At 42.6% G+C, this 21,423-nt stretch overlaps 2 long non-coding RNA genes across 2 annotated transcripts; one reads left to right on the top strand and one right to left on the bottom strand.

The window, feature by feature from the left end:
• Nucleotides 1-717: 717 nt before the first annotated feature.
• Nucleotides 718-10,504, bottom strand: LOC308593994. Its single transcript, XR_014011198.1, has 3 exons — nt 10,287-10,504; nt 3,907-4,080; nt 718-2,225 (listed from the first exon to the last, which is right to left on the bottom strand). It is a non-coding gene; the product is annotated as an uncharacterized lncRNA (long non-coding RNA).
• An 876-nt stretch (nt 10,505-11,380) lies between these two features.
• On the top strand, nt 11,381-19,583 carry LOC308594058. Its single transcript, XR_014011276.1, has 3 exons — nt 11,381-11,739; nt 16,413-16,466; nt 19,122-19,583. It is a non-coding gene; the product is annotated as an uncharacterized lncRNA (long non-coding RNA).
• The last annotated feature ends 1,840 nt before the right edge of the window (nt 19,584-21,423 follow it).

Here is a 21,423-nt window from a genome sequence, read left to right as displayed (position 1 = left end):
TCTAGTGGCCACTGCTGTACACTTGTCCAATCTACGTTTAGTTTTTGAGCTGATTTTAATTGTGCGAGAGGGCAGGAAACTGGCAACCTTCCAGATGTTGAGATTCATAGAATTGTAGAGTTGGAAGGGATCACAAGGGTCATCTAGTCCAACCCCCTGCAATGCAGGAACCTTTCGCCATCGCAGGGCTTGAACTCATGACCCGAGATTAAGTGTCTCATGCTCTACTAACTGAGCTTCTATTGGGCCTGGTCTCCCATCATCCTTGGCCCACAGATTTCCCTGCCATGGATTAAGGAAATACTTCTGTTTTTGTGTGGTTGGGAGAAGGGTGTGGAAAAGCAGTAAAGGAACACAACTTTCTGATTGTCAGCCAGCAAATCCTATTGTCAAGAGTCTCTGCTCTTTTTTCCCACTTTGGATCTACAAATCTCAGGGGGAAAGACTGGATTCATCCCCAGGAGTTGCTAGTTGCTGACCCCTAAAACGAAATTGAAGGACTCAAAATCATTCTTGGCAAGGGGTAGTTTCAGGCTTTACCCTTTTACCCTGTTTGGATTTGAGCACCTTTCAAACACAGAAAGGTGAAAGCGTTTGGGGTTTTTTAAGTTTGGAGAAAAAGGTAACTGAAGGCTGGGATGTGATATGATCTAGCTGAGATTCCTGCATTTGGACTAGATGACTCTCAGGGTCCCTTCTAGCTCTAAAATTCTATGATTCTATGCTAGAAGTTCATAACATTATTAGCAGAGTCGGAAAAGAAGGGACAGAGAGAAACTTGTCTAGCTTTTGCTCTTGCTCTCACTTTGTGATACTGGCAGCACAATGCCAGAGGAACCTAGGAAATTGCCATTTACTGAGACAGCTGGTCTGTCTAGCCTAGTCTTGTCAACACTGGCAGCAGCTCTTCAAGTTTCCAGGCAGAGGTCAGCCCTACCTGGAAATGCCAGGGATTGAACCTCAGACCTTATGCTTGCAAAGCCATATACTCTCTCTTATGGGTTGCATCCCTTTGCCTGGTTACCTTATGATGCATGAATGTGAAGATGCCTGAGTCTGTGTTACCTGCATGAATTGAGAATGACCACCCAAAACATCAGAAAAGAGGTTGCCCTGCTTATGAAGAAAGAGTTGACTTCTGCCGGGTAAACCATTGCTATGTGCAAGGCAGAGTGTGTCCAATGCAGACCTTCACGTGAATGTTATCATCAAGCAATCTCATTCCAAAGTCTGGTCAAGGGAGAGGAGCATCTTCAGGTTCTGAGGTGGTGTGTAAAGGTAGGTTCCCTGTGCAGCTATCCATCTAGCAGTGGACAGCTTAGTTGGTTAGAGCATGATGCTGATAACACCAAGGACGCAGGTGTGCTCCCTGTATGGGACAGCTGTGTGTTCCTGCATTGCAGGGGGGTTAGACTAGGGTCCCTTCCAACTTTACAATTCTATGATTCTATTACCAGTCTTGGTTGTAGGAGATGAATTGGAGAAAGAAGGAATCCTAGGAGCTCTTCCAAGAGCTGGAACAGCAAGGGGAGAACTTGACACTTCTCTGTTTTTCAGACCCTTCCATGACAGGATGGTAAACAATGCTGAGTTTATGGGTGGAAACTCATCTCTGGAATGCTGTTTTGTTTTGTGCCCAAGGCTTGGTATATATAAAACTGCAATGCAGTGTGTTCGTTCAGCAGGAGCCTGGGTGGGTGCCTGGAGGGGAGTGGCTCTCATACCATTTTTTGTTTTATTTGCAGTATTTATATAGCACAGTTCTCTGGGTGGCTTTCAAAGAAAATGGTGGCATGCAATTAAAAATACAATACCAGAAAATAACAATTTGCTGCATAATTGGGGTTTTTCCCCCAACCAAAGCAGAAAGGGAGACAACTGAAAATATAAAGTGCACTATCATCAAAAGCAACATTGAAAAGTGAGCAAGACTTGTGGCAGGCACTCTGCAACTGGGGTGCCACCATCAAAAGGGCCCTCTCCCTGGTCATCCTTTCCCTTATTTCACTTGGCAGAGGCACCCATTTGGCAGATTGGGACCTGCTGAAGAAGACCTCCGGATACAGACAGGTACATGAAAGGTAAAGTGATCTTTTCAGTCTCCTTGTCATAATCTTGCTGACTGCAGCACAACTTTCTACAAGGTAGCCAGCTTTGAGTTAGGAATGGACGAATCTGTCAGTTCTCATTTGTCTCTGTTCCTCATTTTTCCTGTTTCATTTTCTCTGTATTTTTGCATGTGTTTGCAATTTTTTTAAAAGAAAAAAAAATCCTCATGAAGGTGACTAATAAGTATAACAAGTGGTAGTGATGATTTGTAAAGACACTTTCCCCAACATAACTTTTTTTTTGTACAGGTTTTTTGGTGGAGAATTGTACCACAATATTCAGAGAAGTGTGAATTTCATAAATAGCTACATTTTGGTTTGTGTATTGTTTTGGGAAGTGTGACTTAATGGAGGATCACACTGAAATATAAACCAAACTAAGTTTCTCTCCCATCCTTGGCTACAATTCCTGGAGTTTTCAAGGACCTCTTGTGATAACGGCAACTCCCAAACTCTCTGAAGTTTACTTACCCCCCCAACTCTGCATTAATTTATTGGGGCCAACTATGTGCATCCCTCCTCCTTCTTTAAAAAAAAAAAATAGATTCCACCATGTTTTGTTTTATCTCGGATCAGTCATGGTGAAGTAGAAATATTTACTAGAATATTTTAAGATGTGAAACCACTGCTATGGTTTCAAGGAACTTTATAATACACTCTGGGACATCTTCCAAAAATCCTTGTGTGTGGATAGAGATTTATTTTATGGGAAGTGATTATGATGTTGCTATGAGATTAAAACGGTGTCTCAGCAGCTACTTCAGATAAATGCTTGCTTCATCCTTGCTAAAACATTGCAGAAGAATGAATAGTAGCTGTTTTCCTAAAGAATAAAGCATATGGCTGAAAGCAACTTGACATATTCTCCCCAAAGAGCATGGAGTGCAAAGAGCACAGCTGCCTGGAGGGTGGAATTGCTTTTGTTTCTCCCGTTGAGCTTTTTGTTGGAGAACTTGGAACCATAATTGGTTGCTTATAATCAGCCTAATGGCTTGGATCATAAAATAGGTTAATGTGAGGAAGTTAACTGGAAGGAAAGTTTCCCAGCCTCTCAGTCAAATTTTGGGCGATTAACCTCTCCTATAGAAGCCCCCTTGTACCCCATCCCCCATTGTTCAGGAGACCCTCCCAGATCTTCTAGATAAGTTTTTTTAAGGGGAGTGTGTGGGGTGAGGGGAAGAGATGGGAAGCTTTTCCTTCTGTGAACTTCCGTAAGTTAGCTTATTGTAGGAATTTACCGTGGTGCTAAGGAGGTTCTGCCAGCACATCCTGCCCTCTCTTCCCCCTGTGTGCTGTTCTATGGTTTCTCAAACCTACCCTGAGCCAACAGGACCAGTGGCCAGAGATGATGGGAACTGTAGTCCTAAAACATCTGGAGGGCCGAGTTTGCCTATGCCTCCTGAGTGGGAGGGCAGCAGGCAACCCCTTTGTGCTAGTGTGCTTTGTGCTTGCTTCTGCTGGCAGGACTCATTAGCTGAACCCAGCCCAAAATGTGGCAACAGAGGTGGCTTTAGGGCAGCGCAACCAATTCCCCCCTACTGGGCACCGAGCAGAGAGGGTAGGCACCTGCCCAGCTATGGGAAAGAGGCAAAGGACAGGGTCCTAGAGTCCTCCCTCCTCCTTCCCAAAATCTAGTTAGCACTTGCCCAGCTTTGGGAAGGAGGTGGAGGAGCTCTGAGACCCTGCTAGAGCACTCACACCTTCTTCCCAAAGTGCAGCACAGTACAAAGGATAGTGGGCAAATTTTGGCCTCGCTCAAGGCGCCATAGTAACAAGTTTGCCCCTGGCAGCAACCTACCTTTTTGACACATCATGGTGTTTGTGGGGTGGGCTCAGAGATGGTGATTGCTGGTCTCTGTGGCATTGCTCTGTTGACTCAGCTGGATGTAAATATGGGCAGGCCCAAAGAAGAGTGCCATGGCGGCGATGGGCAGAGGACACACACAGGCTCTGATGTTGCATTAAAGGCGGTCTGTGGGAGAGGAGAACAAATCGACCCTAAGCATTACAGAGAAGGGCTTGTCTTGGTGAAAAGCAATGAGTTCCATTGCACAGTGCAAGACCTGCTGCATTGTCTTGTTGACATGCCCTTAGAAAGCATCAAATCCATTTAAACTTGAGCACCTTATTTCATATGTGAACGATCACCATGACGCTGAAATGTTGGAAGCAGGAAGGGAGAAATATATGGCCTACCAGTTCTTGTTGAACTTCAGCTTCTGTCAGCCACAGGCAGCATAGCCCGTGGCCAGGGCTGATGGGAGTTGTAGTCCAAAACATTTCTGTTGTCCAAAAACATTAGCCACCCCAAGGATTCTTAGGTTTATGTGACCTATTTATTGAGGGTTGTTCAACATCGCAACTGCGTCTATAAATCTGCTTTGCATCAGGCAGGACTCCTATGATCTTATACATGCATCCATTTCATACAGCCACGGCTCAATTAATGAACAGTCATCTTTTCAATCTCTGTAGAAATCCAGAAGCAGTTGACACTTGGGCTTCTGTCCTAGGTAGGCACTGTGGTTATCTGCCAGGGGTGGGGTGGGGTTGAGGTAGCAGAACATTTCTGCTGCAATGATCAAATTTTCCTACTTTGAGATTTTATTTCCCAGTGGATTAACGTTTCAGGGCAGCATCACAGGCGGAGGGCAAAATTCAATTAATTGAATATGAAATATTTATAACCCTGCTCTATATGTCTATCAGAGAAAGGTCCTTAATAAATCTTCTCATTAGAATGGACTAGTGACTCATGCCTCTCTGCTTCTGTAGTCGTTCAGAATTTAAATTCAATTAATCTGCTGTCCTCGTGAATATGATTTAATTATTCGGAGGGGGGAAACCACTGCATTCGCAAGATAATGACACATAAGGAGAGGACAAAAACGGAATAGCCTCTTTTCCTTTTAACAATGGCGGCTAATGCCCACCAGAACTGGTGGGGTTGTTGGGAGTCTGTGGGGATGCGGCCAATGAGCAGGTACGGCCTTGTTATTCTTGTTGTGTCTCCACCCTCCTCCCTTGAGAAGTTACTATGGAAACTTAAGGATTGGCCTCTAGGCCCAAGGTGCCCTAAACTGGCTTTAGATATAGTTTGCTTGCAATTCTCATCAACACCAGTCAGCTCGGCCATTGATCAGGAATTATAGGAGTTGTTGTACAACAACTGGAGGGCCCAACATTGGAGAAGGCTGCTCTACAGTAAAGATTCCAGCATGTGCCATTGGGGGGGGGGGATATACTGTGCATTTGTATTGCTGTTCAAGGGTGTGCAAAGACATTCGGAAATAAGGAACAGAGCCTGCAAACTCTGTTCCTTCTAAACCTTGTATGTGACACAGCTGCCCTGTTGTCGCTGGGTTGGCAACTTTTCTGTAGCTGTGTTTTTAACTGTAGCTTAGTGTGCAGGCACCAGCAGGTTATCAGGGCGGCCCACATTTTTCTAGCCAGTTGGCAACCCTGGTTATTGCCAGGTTGCTTCCCAGGCTTTCTGTTTACTTCTATCCAGTGGCTTTTCTTGAGTTCAGCTGCCTTTTCCCATTCCTAGTATACCAGCCAGCTTATCCATTCAGTTTTGTTTTCATTATGCTGATGTCCTATGGTGTTTCAAATTGAGTGTAATGTTCCCTCCCCTCAGTTTTAGGCCCCTTTAAGGCACTTTTGCTCTGCCAACTCTGGTAAACTGGCGTGTGCTGTGAATCCAGAGAACAGTTTTAGCGAATGTGTAATGGCATGCAGTTAACTGCTTTTTAGGCCACATTCATACCATTCATGTAAAGCGCTATGATACCACTTTAAACATCACTGGTTCCCCCAAAGAATTATGGGAGCTGTAGCATGGTTAGAAGTCCCCTGTTCTCCTCCCAGAACTACCGTTTACAGCAGAGTTTTCCAAACCGTGTGTCGCGACACGTTAGTGTGTCGCCTGCAATGTGTAGGTGTGTCACGCAAACGCTCCCCATGCTCCTCACAGGACTGGAAAGGGGTTAGTTTAAACTGGTTTGCTAGTAAAACTGAATTACTGTGTTGCGAAATGATGCATGTCTAAAAAGTGTGCTGCCAACATGAAAAGTTTGGAAAGCTCTGGTTTACAGAGTGGTTTAACAATGGGTCCCCCTTTACGGAGAACTCCGAAAACTGTTAAGGGGAATAGTGGCCTCCTTATGACTCTCAACATCCTTAAACTACCGCTCCCAGAATTATTTGGGAGAAGCCATGATTGTTTAAAGTAGTACCATAGTGCTCTAATGTGGTCTTAGTCTGCTGTCGGTTTTAGTGTTCTCATCCACCACCTGCTTTGTTTCTGTGAATGTGTTAAAAAGCAACAACCAGCAAACTTTCTAGTTGACCCTGCTATCCTATGGCCCTGCCTGGGATGGTATCCCAGGGGCCATAGGATGCTTCTGAACACTGTCTCTGAGGTGCTTTGACCTCTGAGAGGATCCAGTGTTATATTCCCCCTCCCCAGTGCTGTGACACCTTCTGCAACCTGGACCCTCGCAATACCAAGAGGTAGGGAGTGGACCAGGGAAGAAATGGAACGTAAGGATCTATAACCTTCCCAATTCCCTGTCACACACCCAAACCACAAAATAAATCACACCAACTCTAGAGCTGGTTTCGTTTCAGCTGTCCCTACCCCTATCCGATAAGAGGTAAACAGTTTTAAAACCACTGGAAAAAGGACAGGAGAGCAAAACTGTTCCTCTGTCCCAATTTCTACCCTGTCCTCAAGATCCCAGCAGAGGAGGAGGATAAGGTGAATTAGCCATATTCAGTTCCCCTCCACCGCCCAATACTTGTAGCCTAAAATATTTTTTAATTATTTTGTGATGCTTAGCTGAGTTATAACAATATGGCTTTAACTGCTGTACATTTGTTGACTTTTAGATAGTTGTTTTGATTTTATCTTATCTGTTTTTATGCTTCTTCATTTCATGCATTTTATGCTTGTTCTTCATTTCATGCTTTTTATGCTATCTTGTGAGTGAGGATACGTATCCTGAAAGGTGGCCTATGAACACTTTAATAAACTGCTTAACATTTCTGGACCACCGATTTCTAAAATGAGGGCTAGAAGCTCTCATAACGACAAGTATGCTCATAATCTGAGGTGGCAAACTCTTCCGGATACATGAAATAAAGTGGTATTTTATTAAAAGCTATGGATTTTGGCTGGAGAGTTGGGGAATTATCACAAATGGTTTCTGACGTTCAGAAGCCGTTAGAGATTATTATGGGCAATAGCATTTAAAACATCCCCTCAGTCACGAATTCACTAGATACTATTTGGCAAGCTACTACCTCAGGCTTGCTCCTTTAGAGATTTGCCTTTATCAGACCACTGTAAAGATCAGTGAGAAAATGGCTTTCTTCAGATGACCTTCTAAACCATGGCTTTTCCTATCATAATAAGAATGAGCCCTGTGTGAATCTTGGGCTTTCATGCTCCCCACCCCCCGGCACTTTTGCTTCTGTTTTTTGATCAACTGCAGTTTAGAGTTACAGTACATTCAAACCTTAAAGTGTGGTTTTAATCCTAAACAAGCCATCTTTATACTTTGTTGGTTTGAAGTTGGCTTGGTTTAAACAAATTATAGTTAAGATTAGCCACAGTTTACCAGATTTCAACAACACTGGCAGTTGGTATGCACAGATTACCAATACAGTATACTATTGAGCCCAATACAATGTGTATTAACTTATAATGCCCTAAACAGCTTAGAAGCCAAAAACTGGAATACTTCCTATATCAGCCTGCTTATGTATGGAGATCTGTCTGCAGAGGAGGCCCTTCTTGTTGCCTTGTGGAACATCCCATCAGATGTCAAGGAATAAAACAACCATTTGACTTTTAGAAGGCAGCCTTGTTTAGGGAAGTTTTGAATATTTTATGTTTTATCATGTTTTTAATATTCTGTTGGGAGCTGCCTAAAGTGGCTGGGGAAACCCAGCCAGATGGGTGGGGTATAAATAATAAAATTATTATTATTATTATTAATTATGTGAAGGCTCTTGTACAGTGAAACCCAATGGGGCCTCTTCTGAGTTGGTGCCCCATCTATGGAACTTCCTTTCCTTGGAAGTACAACTGGCACCTTAGAATCATAGAATAGAATCATAGAATCATAGAGTTGGAAGAGACCACAAGGGCCATCGAGTCCAACCCCCTGCCAAGTAGGAAACACCATCAGAGCACTCCTGACATATGGTTGTCAAGCCTCTGCTTAAAGACCTCCAAAGAAGGAGACTCCACCACACTCCTTGGCAGCAAATTCCACTGTCGAACAGCTCTTACTGTCAGGAAGTTGCAGATAGGTAGCCGTGTTGGTCTGCCATAGTCAAAATAAAAAAATTCCTTCCAGTAGCACCTTAAAGACCAACTAAGTTAGTTCTTGGTATGAGCTTTCGTGTGCATGCACACTTCTTCAGATACACTGAAACAGAAGTTGCCAGATCCTTCTATATAGTGAGAAGGTGGGGAGGGGTCAGGAAGTTCTTCCTAATGTTTAGGTGGAATCTTCTTTCTTGTAGTTTGGATCCATTGCTCTGTGTCCGCTTCTCTGGAACAGCAGAAAACAACCTTTCTCCCTCCTCTATGTGACATCCTTTTATATATTTGAACATGGCTATCATATCACCCCTTAACCTCCTCTTCTCCAGGCTAAACATGCCCAGCTCCCTTAGCCGTTCCTCATAAGGCATCGTTTCCAGGCCTTTGACCATTTTGGTTGCCCTCCTCCTCCTTCAATACTTGGTTTCTGGCACCAGTTCCCAATTTATCTCTTCAGCTGGACTTTCAGAAAATATTATTCTGACTGAGATCAGCTGCATTTTAAAAATTATGGTTGCATTTTAATATTGGTTTAATATTATTTCTTGCTTTGCTGTACTGTTGTCTAGATGGTAAATGGCCCAGTAATCATAACTGAAGAAGGGCAGTTTGGACAACAAATGAATAAACTGTGAATAACTCAAATGCAGCAAAGAGGAGTAGGACCTTGTAAGTTGCCCCAAGATCGTTAGAGGAAACTTGGGACATAAATGTAATACAAAACAAATGCCCCAGGGTTAATTCCTGGCATTGAAAACAGGTGAGCCCTGGTGACCTCTGCTAATAATTAAGCTCTGCAGACTCTTCACTTACCATATTTACTTGAATGTAATGTGCCATCGAATCTGATGCACACGCTTATTTTCGTGATGTAATTTAGCAGAAAAAGGTGCACATTACATTCTAGTAAATACGGCATTTATCCTTTGGTGGAGCTGTGGAAATAATTTATTCACTCTGACTACAGTGTTACCTGGTCTGCACTCTGCCAAGGTATTTTACAGGATGGCATTTCTTTGGTATGAATCCTGATGTTGCCTTCTCCTTTGGATGCTAAAAGGGAATCACCTCTAAACCATTTAGTGCTTTGATTTTCACATGCTGGCCTAATACTCATTACCTGCAAATTCTTTGAAACCAGAATGTTTCTAAGCAGCAGCTGAACCATCAGGGATGGTTGTGAATTGCCTTCTTTTATTTTACATTATTCTCTCTCTCTCCTTCCTAACATTAGGCTGAAAATGAAAATACCTCTTCAACCCTAGTATTATTACCCCTATAGATGGCACCTTTAATGTGTACTATTCATTGTCATAATAGCTGCACCTGTGTGGAGCAAGCATATTGGAACTGCAGCAGCTGTGGACTGTAATTGCAAAGCATTATTTTCTGTTTCTCTCTGAATGTGTGTGCATGTGTGTGTGCGCGCACACACACACACACACACACATGGTTGCACTGCTGTGAAGATCCATTTATAATTATTCCTTCCATAGGGCTCCCCATAACTAAGATTACATGGTATGTAGGGTCAATGAAAAGGAGTGGAATTAGGGTTGCCAACTGACCAGGACAAGATCACAGACTGCATGCTAAAGATGCAGATAAAAAGCTGGCCACTCTGTAAAGAATGATTTGCTCTGCTGATCAGGTTACTTTTAAGCAGGTCAGCAAGCGGTATCAGAAATGTTTAATTTGTTAGTTTGTTTCCTGTAATTTGTTTCTTCTCCTTCATCATTGCACACAGCCCAGTTCCTCCAGGCTCTGCTTCCTCTTCCTTTTCTGTGACTTACTTCCAAGAAAGGCCCTGATTAAAAAAAAACAAAACTGCATTGCCCCACCTCCTCTCTTCTGCCAGGTCCTTAGACTCATGCCACTCCACAGCTCTTCACTTGCTTGGCTCACCATCCCAACAAAATGGCCCCCTTCTCTAATCCCCAGCCCTGGCTCCCCCTCCAGGCTCAGATGAAGTTAACACCTCTGGTGAACAAAAGAGGGTAGGCAATTTTGCTCACATATAAAGTCATCCTTACGTCCTCCTTCTCTGCAGGCTATGGAGCTAAACCTCTACTTCTTCTACACCTTCTGCATTTTTAAATTTATTTATTATTATTATTATTATTATTATTATTATTATTATTATTATTATGCATTAAACATTAAAAAACATCCCTATACAGGGTTGCCTTCAGATGCCTTCTAAAGGTTATATAGTTACTTATTTCCTTGGCTCAGGGGTTGTGTAACTTCATACCCTCCAACATTTCTTTGATGAAAACAGGGACATCCTAAGGACAAGCTGGACATTCTGGTGTAGCAAAATTAACATTTGAGGCTGATGTAAATCTCCACATGGTGGAGAAAAAACAAAGGATGTTTATTGCGAGCAATAATGGCTCAGTGGGATCACTCTCCAAAAGCTGACCCAAGCCCAAAAGGGTGGGGCCTGCTTTATATACATAGCTGTTATCTGTTAAAGCAATATGCACAAACTTCCTCCAATCTACAGTTACAACACAATACTAATTATACCATGTATGGTCTTTCCTTCATTATCTATTCATTAGGCAAGGAAACAAAGGACTCTCTTGTCAAATGTAGACACTTAGGGATGTTGTTTACAACATTGGGGCTAAAGCTGCTCCTAGCACAAGATAAGGCACAAGGCCTCTAGCTTGGCTAGTTAGCTGTGCTTATAGGTCTTTATGGGCATCACTGGGATCAAATCAGAAACTGAGATGGCTTCAGTAAATCCAGGACTTTCCCTGGAAAATAGGGACACTTGCATAATCTGCCCAACAGTTTCTGTCTTTAGTTGCTTTTCTTCCACCATTCAGTGTATCCAGAGGCAGCCATCTTAGAGGCCACATCATTCTAGGACATTCATTCAGCTCTTTTCTTACATGAACACACTCAGAAATATTCATGCAGGTTGGCAGGTGAAAATGACACCAGGGCCTTCTTCCGCCAACTTCCCTGTGAGGAAAATTTTCAAGAGAGCAAGAGATAGGCAGGCAAAATTCTCCTCAGAGCATGCTGCCGGTGATCCGTTGCCTCCCCTCATAGGGCCATTGATCATTGTCCTATGGGAACGAGTCCAGGAGAGACAGGAAAATATAATCTCAGGGTCTCCTCCTGCTAGACTCTCTCCTCTGCCCCCAACTACCCTGTGGGAAGGCGTGGGCCAGAGGCAGTTAAAATGGCTGCTGTCTCGTCAGCAGCCCAACAAGCAATCAGTCAGAACAGGTTGTTGCTGAAGATACCTTCTACCACATGTGGTGGACTTGTAAAGACGTAAAGGCTTTCTGGGAAATGGTATATAATAAGCAAAAGAAAATGTTTAAAAATACTTTTGTTAAAAAACCAGAAGCCTTTTTACTGGTTATAGTGGGTGAAGGGAAGATAAAAGACTGTTTATGTATGCAACAACTGCGGCAAGAATTCTTTTAGCCCCAAAATGGAAACAACAAGCAGATGAAGATGATGGACTTTGCAGAACTGGCAAAGCTGACAGGAGAAACCCGAAACCAGCATGATCAAGTATTCCAAAAGGACTGGAGTAAATTTATACGATATCTGAAAGATTATTGTAAGCAGTTAACATTACTAGCAGGGTTGTCTGAAGACTTGTAATGAGAAATTTTCTATCTTCCTATTTTTATTTAAATTTTGAGCTATTTTGTAATGAGTGCAATTAGAATTGGAAAACGTACAAAATGCAATGATACAAAGGTTAATTTTGAAAGCCATGAGGCGGGAGGGAAGGAAGTCGATAGGCTCTAAAGAGGCAAAGCCGTAAAGTGGATAATGATGATGTGAATGTATAATATTAAATGGAAAATAAATAAAAAAATTGTGTGTGTGTGTGTGTGTGTGTGTGTGTGTGTGTGTGTGTGTACAGGTTGCTGCTGAGTAAGGGCAGGGTTAAGAAGCAGAAACCCTCCAGTGTGAGACTTTATTTATAAGTCCAAGGGAAAGGCATGAAAGAGCTTTTTCTTAAAAGAATTGATGCAGGGAGCAGCAAGTAATATGTGAGGTGGTTGTGGGGTGTGAAACTAAGGAAATCTGCTATAATCCTTAAACCATGATGTGCCAAACGCATGCCACATGGCTTAGTGGAATATAATTGTTTTAGAAAACCCCTTTACACTACTAGTGATTAAGGAAAAGTGGGTTTTAAGCTCTAAGTAAACTGAGATGTCGCCTGGACAGTGAAAATGCCATGTGGTTCATACCGGTGAAATGCTGGAATGGCTAGCGTACAAGACAAACTTTGACACGGTGTGGATAAGCCCTGACTCCAGAAGGTGGAGATTGTTATGAGTGTGAGGTGTTTGCTGTCCCCTCAGGATGAGCTAGTTGGGACGCAGGTGGCGCTGTGGGTAAAACCTCAGCGCCTAGGGCTTGCCGATCGCATGGTCGGCGGTTCAAATCTCCGCGGCGGGGTGAGCTCCCATCTTTCGGTCCCAGCTCCTGCCAACCTAGCAGTTCGAAAGCACCCCGGGTGCAAGTAGATAAATAGGTACCGCTTTATAGCAGGAAGGTAAACGGCGTTTCCGTGTGCGGCGCTGGTGCTGGCTCGCCAGAGCAGCTTCGTCACGCTGGCCACGTGACCCGGAAGTGTCTCCGGACAGTGCTGGCCCCCGGCCTCTTAAGTGAGATGGGCGCACAACCCCAGAGTCGGACACGACTGGCCCGTACGGGCAGGGGTACCTTTACCTTTACAGGATGACTTCTCTGGACTGACAAAGAAACACAGTCAGCTGCTGCAAGAAGCAAGGACAGCTGTATGAACTCTGAGGGAATGGAGACCCTGTTCCTGTGACAGAAGAGTCCAAATGAACCGTTATAATTTGAAACTGTTAATGATTTTATTAATGCCTCTTCACATTACTTTCAAACTGTCTTTGAAGCATCTGTATCCTGACAAGCAGGATATAAATAACTGTAAATGAATAAATAGTCACTATAATAGTCCAAACACATTAAGAAAGAAGAAAAATCAGACGCAAGCAACTACTGCCCATTTGATCTTATCCAATCAGTCCCTGTCATATTGTGCCTTTACTTTTCAGATTGGAAATTGAAGTTAATAAAAATGTTGTTGCAGAAAAGCAAGGTGTTTTTTTAGTAAAGGTATATTAAAGCACCCATTCACCATCCCTTTTACAGATGGCAAGTGTGTGTGTGTGTGTGTGTGTGTGTGTGTGTGTGTTGGAGACATTTTTGTGTGTGGACTTTTTCCAACACTTCCTCTTTAGCCAAGCAGGTCAAGTGGACAATGGATATAAGAATTGCTACTAACCAAAAACATACCTGTAATGGTTCTAGGGGTTGCTCGTGCGTAAATCGGCACCACCACTGGCTGGGTTACCTGGGTGAACTCTCACTGTCTGGACAGCCATTCACCTGTGGCTGTCTCAATCGCTGGCAGAATCCGTCAGTGGGCGTTTCTTGAACTTCTTCCAGCATAAAAGTTCTTTGACGCCTAGTCGCCGCCTACTCTCCCTGCACGGAAGCCTTCTGCGCAAGGAGGGTGTGGGCAGCGGAGGGCCAGTGCTCTCCCCACTGGTCTCCAGCGAAGAGTCATGGAGCCACCTCGCCGATTCCCCCATCTGCCCCCCTTCTCTACTGGTGCTACGCTGATTTCCTTCCCCATAAGATGGGCTGCTTCTCTCCCTCCTGGGACGCTCTCCGGAATCCCTCTGGACTCCTCCCTCTCCCTCTGGCTCCAATGGCAGTTCCCTGACAATACCAAAATATTGAAGTAAAACCTGTGGTAGTTCTGCCATTTTGCCATAGTGCACTGTTGCTGTTCATAATATGGCCTTGCAAGCTTTGGCTTGTGCCAGCTTTAGGACAGTGACTGAGAGATGGGGGTTTCAAGCAATGTTGTTCTCTGTGGATAGGGCAACAAGTGATGTGAGTTTTTGATCTGCTGTGATAAATCACAAGAGAGCCAGTATGGCGTAGTGGTTGCTGCGTCAGACCGGGACCTGAGAGGCTACGATTCAAATTCCCACTTAGCCATGAACCTCACTAGGTGACCTTGGGCCTGCTGGGATCTCTCAGCCTAACCTACATCACAGGGTTGCTGCGAGGATAAAATGGAGAGAGGGGAAAACCACATATGCCACTGTGGTGTAGCGTAGAGCCAGTGTGGTGTAGTGGTTAAGAGCAGTAGGTTCGTAATCTGGTGAACCAGGTTCGTGTCTCCGCTCCTCCACATGCAGCTGCTGGGTGACCTTGGGCCACTCACACTTCTTTGAAGTCTCTCAGCCCCACTCACCTCACAGAGTGTTTGTTGTGGGGGAGGAAGGAAAAGGAGATTGTTAGCCACTTTGAGACTCCTTTGACACTTTGAGAGTGTCATGGCATCCATCTGTGTCGGAAGACAATGGTGGAGTCTGCCTTTGGAGTGAGGTCAAGGGCATATTATGGGACCCGTTGGGCCTGTTATATTGCTAGGTTTTGCAAACAAGCCACAAAACCTGGCAGCTCTGCAAAACTGACCACCATTTTTTGGGGGGGACGGGGACGGACCAAATGTGCTTCTAGGCCGGGGCATTATTTATTTTAAGGCCAACCCTTTCAGAAGTTCTCAGATGCATCTGCAGACTCTCATCTGAGATCCGCTCCACAGATTTAAAGCACAGTCAGCACACATTTAAAGCAGATGACTTTCCCCCAGATATCCTGGGAATTGTCGCTCTGTGAAGGTAAAACTGCATTTCCCTGGATTCTTTGGGGAAGTCATGTCCTCTAAATAAATGTTGTGGATCTGCTCCAATGCAGAAATCTACTGTTATGTTGTGGCTCCGACACAGGATGGCAGTCTCTCCACAAACTTTGCATGACTGGTACAGAAAGCAGAATTTCTCTGTGGGTGTAGTTTTAAAATAAATAGATACAAATTAATAAGTGCATAAAATAGGGTTGCCAGGATACCCCAAAATGCCAAAAAATCTCAGTTTTTTAATTGACTTGCCTAAGATCCAGGACAAAGCGCTGCCTTTTGGAAATTCCACATTTGAAATCCCGGTGATGTCTGGGAAAATCCGGACGTATGGCAGCCCTAGCATAACACAATATCTTGCTCTTGTTCTTTGGTTTGGAGCAAGAAAAAGTTGGAACAATTTTTTTAATGAAAATATCTCAGAGCTGCATATGAACAGTATTGTAGTCCTTTGCGAGTCTTACCATACTTCACTTCCCACGGAGGGGTGTGTGTGTTTATTCTCTCAGAGGGGTCTATAGTACTGTATGGCAGGGTAGAAATCATTAAATAGATACAAATAAAGCAAAGATGTGTTACAATGTTCTTTTTCTAATATACTTGCTTTTTAAGCAGCCTGCAAACACTTTTCAGATCTTTTCAAACCACCGAGTTTTGTGCACTTGCTTTTGGTTTACAAGAAAGTCCCCCTAAAAACCAACCATCCTAATACTGGGTGGTATTCGCTTCATTGTTTATTTAAATAATATATAAGCCATCCATCTTTCAAAAAATGATAGTGGCGGTATTTAAAAACAAAAACAACAAATAAAAACAAAGCAGATAGTTAAAACAGTAGAAGGACATTACACCTGTCTGTAAAAACCACAAGTAGTCAGTCTGCCTACCAAAATTTGGGTATTTTGTTTGCATGATGTAGGTATATCAGTCAGGATGCTGAAATAGACTAAAGCACTTTTATATTGCGCAGAAAAGAGACAGGAAGCATTATGAACCCTGTAGTGCAGACAGGGGCTGCATCTGAGACACTTGCCTAAGGTCACCTAGTGAGGTAGCACTTGAAGGATTTTTTCCACAGGTATTACTTATTCAGGGATAGTCATGTAAATAAGTGCTGAGTAGCATGAGCCAATTTCTGGTTCTTGCTCAACGTCCTTCCAAGAAAATCCATGTGGATTTTAAAACTTTGACAAAGATTTACAACTTCTGCATATTATATATTTCTTAACAGGAATCATTAAAAAATGTTCCAGTGGAGGAAATCTTCCCACCTTTATTATAAACAGTGAGTAACACACATGCGTAATACAATCATTCATTGCGCATAATAAATATTGGACAACAAATTTGTAGAATAATTTCATCTGTGAACTCAGCTGGTGAATTTACAAGTTCAAGAAGAGCTTCAGAGCTGATCTTTCCTTTGCATGTTCATCCACACATATTAGTCTACGACACATATTAGTCACAAAAACAGCAGAGCAGGATTTCGAGAGCTACTTTGTGCCTGCTGACAAATATGGTTCTAATCCTGCTCCTCAAAGACTACATATAGTAGGAAAACAATAGCATAGCCTTCCTTCCTATCCTTTCCTTGCTCTGATTTTTGCAATAAGAAAGGTAATTGTGCTAGTGGAACAATTTTGTACTTGGAGCAAGGAGATTTGAGCTTATATTTCTGCTCTGCCATGAAGTTCTTAGGGTCGTTTTGAGGTGAAAATCAGATAACAGTTATGTGCCAAATCTCTTTGGAGGAAGCTCAGAATACAAATATAATAACTATATAAACAGTCACTTACTTGCACACTAATAATTAGTGAAAGTTGAAGCCATCAACTTTCCTTAATGATCAGGAAAGCATTAAAGTGACAAAGTGTGAGAAAAGTATTATTTACCATTCACTCATTAGTTATTACCACTGTCTGCAATTCACCTTTTCCCCCAAATGTTTTGCCAGATATATTTTGTAAACCATCAAAAATTACGGGGTCCTCTACCCCTTCTTTCCCCCATACTGGAAATATAACATGAGATCATATTGGTATCACATTGTTTGGGTTCTGGTGGTTGCAGTATTCTGTGGGGCAAAGTCCTTAAAGTGAACATGGTTCACTTTTTATGCGCAGTGCAAAAGTCGAGATTTAATTGACGAATTGACAGGATTTATATACCACTCAATTGACAAAAACCTCAGCTAAGTGGCTTACATAAAACCATAGAAAATGTTCATTAAAAAATATAGATACACTCAAATTTTAAAAACAAGTAGATGTAAAATTTATAAAGCCAGCAGTTTTAAAATGAATATCTCACTCTATCAAAAGAGTTTATGAAACATTTCCTGGCTGAAGTTATCAGCCAGTTATAAGCTTCTCTGGCTTTGATTTTGCTCAGCAGTCCTCAGTTTCATCCGCAAAGCCCTGGTGGATTACAGAAGCAGAGAAGGGTGAACAATTGGTTGAATGACACTTAAATGATTGTTAAATGAAGCAGATTTTTCTAGCTGATAACATTTATTTCTCATTAGTATCTCCCACATTGATGTTGTCCTACAAGGTAGAGGTTGGTGCATGAACTGCACATATGCATAGGGTGGAATCCAATGTTATGTGACCAGGCAACCAGGCTCTGTTTTCCTCTATTTCTCCCCGCTGCCCCCCCCCCCCCCGCAGCCCACCTCACATCAAATGAGATTTTGAGGGTTCACAGAGGTCTGCAGCCGGGAGCTGGAGTCCCTTTGTGTGTGTGGAAATCCTTTCCACTTGCTCTTGAACAACTTTGGATACAATCCAATGTTCTTTTTTAAATGCTCTTGTGACCACAGAATATTATAAAAGCATTTCAAAATAACACTTTGGTTTTCATTCAACATTGTCCATGAATGGAATGGAGTCTTGCATACCTCAAATACTATATCCTGAAGGCCTGTCAAATCAGGATGGGGTGGGTTGTGGTTGTGTGTGTGTGCATTAAGAGCACATGGATTTTGATACAGTCTGCACATCTTTCCTCGTGGTATGCTGGTGAATATTGCATCAGTGCTCTAAGTATTGTGCCAGGTTTGCTATGCTTTGGCCTTGGGCAAATGCAATACTACTCCCAGATGATGTAGTCACTGCCAAGGTTACTACAGTGAAGAAATAGGGACAAGGGGAAATAGAGAGCAGGATCAGAATCAGAATAATATTTATTTACACCAGGCACTAGCCATAGCAATAAAATAAAATACAATGTACTGAAGATAGAGATAAAAACTTAACTATACAAAATACATTCTGGAGGTTTACATCAAGAATCAAATAATAGATCTTATTCTAATTGCCCCTGCTAAAAGGTTTGCAGTTTTTGCTGTCACCTGATTATCTTGATCTGCTAGAAGAAAGGACACAGTAGCAATGGTTGAGCAACCTAGTATTAATAGTAGTAGAGGGGTGATAACCTCACTCCTCAAATCTTTAAAACAGTACAAACTAGAAGCACACTGCCAGTACTGCCATCTCCACATGGACATAAGCGTTTTTTTCTAGCGGAATTTTTTGAAATCGACCCTCAAGTGTAGCTTAAGGCAGTATATTTAATCTTGCGAAAGTGAAACCACGTCTGTATTTTGGAATTGTTAAATTTTGCAAATAGGGTGCCAACGTATCAAAATGGCTAGAGGGAAAATAATCATACTATGGACAAAATTTTCTTATTGTTGCCAAATTATTCTGTCGCTTCATATCATATAGGCGCTGTGTAATTAAATTATTTGCTTTACTGAAGCCTAGTGTTAATAACGGTTGTGGTGATAAACCAGAAAAGTAAAGCTTTTGGTTGACAATTTTAGTCCAAGCGCTCTCATGACAATCTTGCAATACTAAGGGCAGTAGACCGGTGGGGTTTGAATTTAGCCAAAGCCAATAATTAAATGTCCTACACCAAATCTGTAATTCAACAGAGGGGAGATTAGCCTCCAAGCGCAATGAAGCATTGGGAACACAGGATGGAACAGACAAAAAAATTGCCTTAGGAACTTAGACTGAACAGCTTCTGTAGATCCAAGGTGAGCACCAGTCCAAATCTGAGCCCCGTATAATAACTGTGCTAGGAGTTTAGCTTTAAACACTTCAAGTGCTGATGGTATGTGATTGCAACCTTTTGAATGGAAAAAGCATGTTAGGGGGAGAAAAGGGACAATCCAGGATCAAATCAGAAGCCAGGATGGCTTTTTTTAATTCCGGTTCTGTCCCTGGGAAATCGGGACTCTTGGAGGGTATGTAAATCTTGCATAGGGAAGTTATATCTCCCAGTGCTGTTTTCGTTTTGTTTTTAGAAAAAGAGGTGTCGAAACTCACCATGAACACTCCCATTGCTGTCTTATAATGGCAATGGCACCCACCTGAGAGGTGCATGAAGTGAGTTCTGGCGGGTTCCGGCTGGGGGAAAAACCTCTACACTGGTAAAATCAACTATCTTTGCAGTATTTTGGCTCAAATCCATGCACATTTTGCAGAGTAGGGCAGAAGCCTAGTTGCTTGTTTTCTGACAAGCTCCACACACATTTTGCATTGCAACACAACAGTTTTTGCACATAATTGTCTTTGATGACAAATGCAACACCAGAATCAGCCCCGTCTGCATTTCTCATTTTTGTTGCTGCCTGAAGATTGGCCAGACCCCGTTCACTTTTCACTCTGTTGCCTCTTAAGAAATCTGTGAGAAGCAACAACAGTCTCATTAGAGATGCCCATATTTGGAGTAGGCAGAACTGTGGCTCCCATTTCCTTTATGTTTTCACAGTTGTCGAAAGCATCTAAAAGAGAAAATTTTAAAATAAGGAGCTCAGAGATCCCCAAAGGCAATGATAAGTCATTTTGGGGAGACAATAATCCTAGCCTAAAAAGCTGAGAACTGTTAGCTGTTGGGGCTTGTCCAAGCATTTAAGGCTGTAATATAATGAATGCCATGGGGTCTGCTTCCAAGTAGGCATGTATAGAATTGCACTGTTGTTTGGTGCAATGCGAGTACCTTCTAGCAATGGGCAGATCCATCTATTTCCATCGCTTGTCAGTATTGCATGTGCTAAATCACATACATGCTCCAGTCTGTTGTTGGGTGTGTGTTTTTTGCTGTGCAAAAATAGGGGGAAATGCATTTAAATTGTATGTATTTTGTACACACTCTTTCCTTAAAATATTCCTTCCTGTATGCATTTAGCCATGAAAGAAAACACATCATTCCTGCATTGCTGTGCACTGTTCTGCACAGCTGATTTGTTATTCTGGTTCTGGTTATTTTGTGGGTTGTTTTTAATTTTTATGATTTTAATTGTGCATTGTGCTTAATTGAATTATTCTATTTTTGTAGCCCACCCTGGTACCATTTGGTGAAGGGTGGGCTGTATTATAATAAAATAATAAAGAAAAGACACATCATTGTATGCATTTTAAAACAAATGCTGCATTGCAAAAACAAAAAACCACATACGCACCCAGAGATAGTAGCATTCTAATCCACACACATAATAATAATAATAATAATAATAATAATAATAATAATAATAATAATAATAATAATAAATTTTATTTATATCCCGCCCTCCCCAGCCAAAGCCGGGCTCAGGGCGGCTAACAACAATCAAATAATCAAACAGTAAAATAGTTACACAATCTAAAAATATTTCATTATAAAAATTAATTAAATCAAATTGAAGGCAACCAATTAAGCAAAATTCTGTGCAGGTTGCCAGAGGAGGGAGTCAGGCTGCGCCCTGACCAAAGGCCTGGCGGAACAACTCTGTCTTGCAGGCCCTGCGGAAAGATGTCAGGTCCTGCAGGGCCCTAGTCTCTTGTGACAGAGCATTCCACCAGATTGGAGCCGCAGCCGAGAAGGCCATGGCTCTAGTTGAGGCCAGCCTAACCTCTCTGAGGCCTGGGACCTTGAGGATGTTATTATTTGCAGACCGTAGGTTTCTCTGTGGGGCATACCAGGAGAGGCGGTCCCGTAGGTACGAGGGTCCTAGGCCGTATAGGGCTTTAATATATGTTGAGGACCAGCTAATAAGATTGCATTTGGAGCAAATTTCTCCTCTACCTCGTGTCTTCCTCCTTATAACTTGTGCTTTATGGTAGCTCCTAGCCAGGAATCAGGAAGAACAATAATACAAATTGTCTGCTGCTCTGTGGAACCCTTCCTCCTCACTTGGCACAAGAAGGGGTTGGATTGCAGACTGAAGCACTAGTCTGGTCACAGGTCATACA

This window comes from Podarcis bocagei, assembly GCF_964188305.1.
Source record: "Podarcis bocagei genome assembly, chromosome: 8".
In the NCBI taxonomy this organism is placed as follows: Eukaryota; Metazoa; Chordata; class Lepidosauria; order Squamata; family Lacertidae; genus Podarcis; species Podarcis bocagei.
This window is presented reverse-complemented; position numbering and strand designations above follow the sequence as displayed.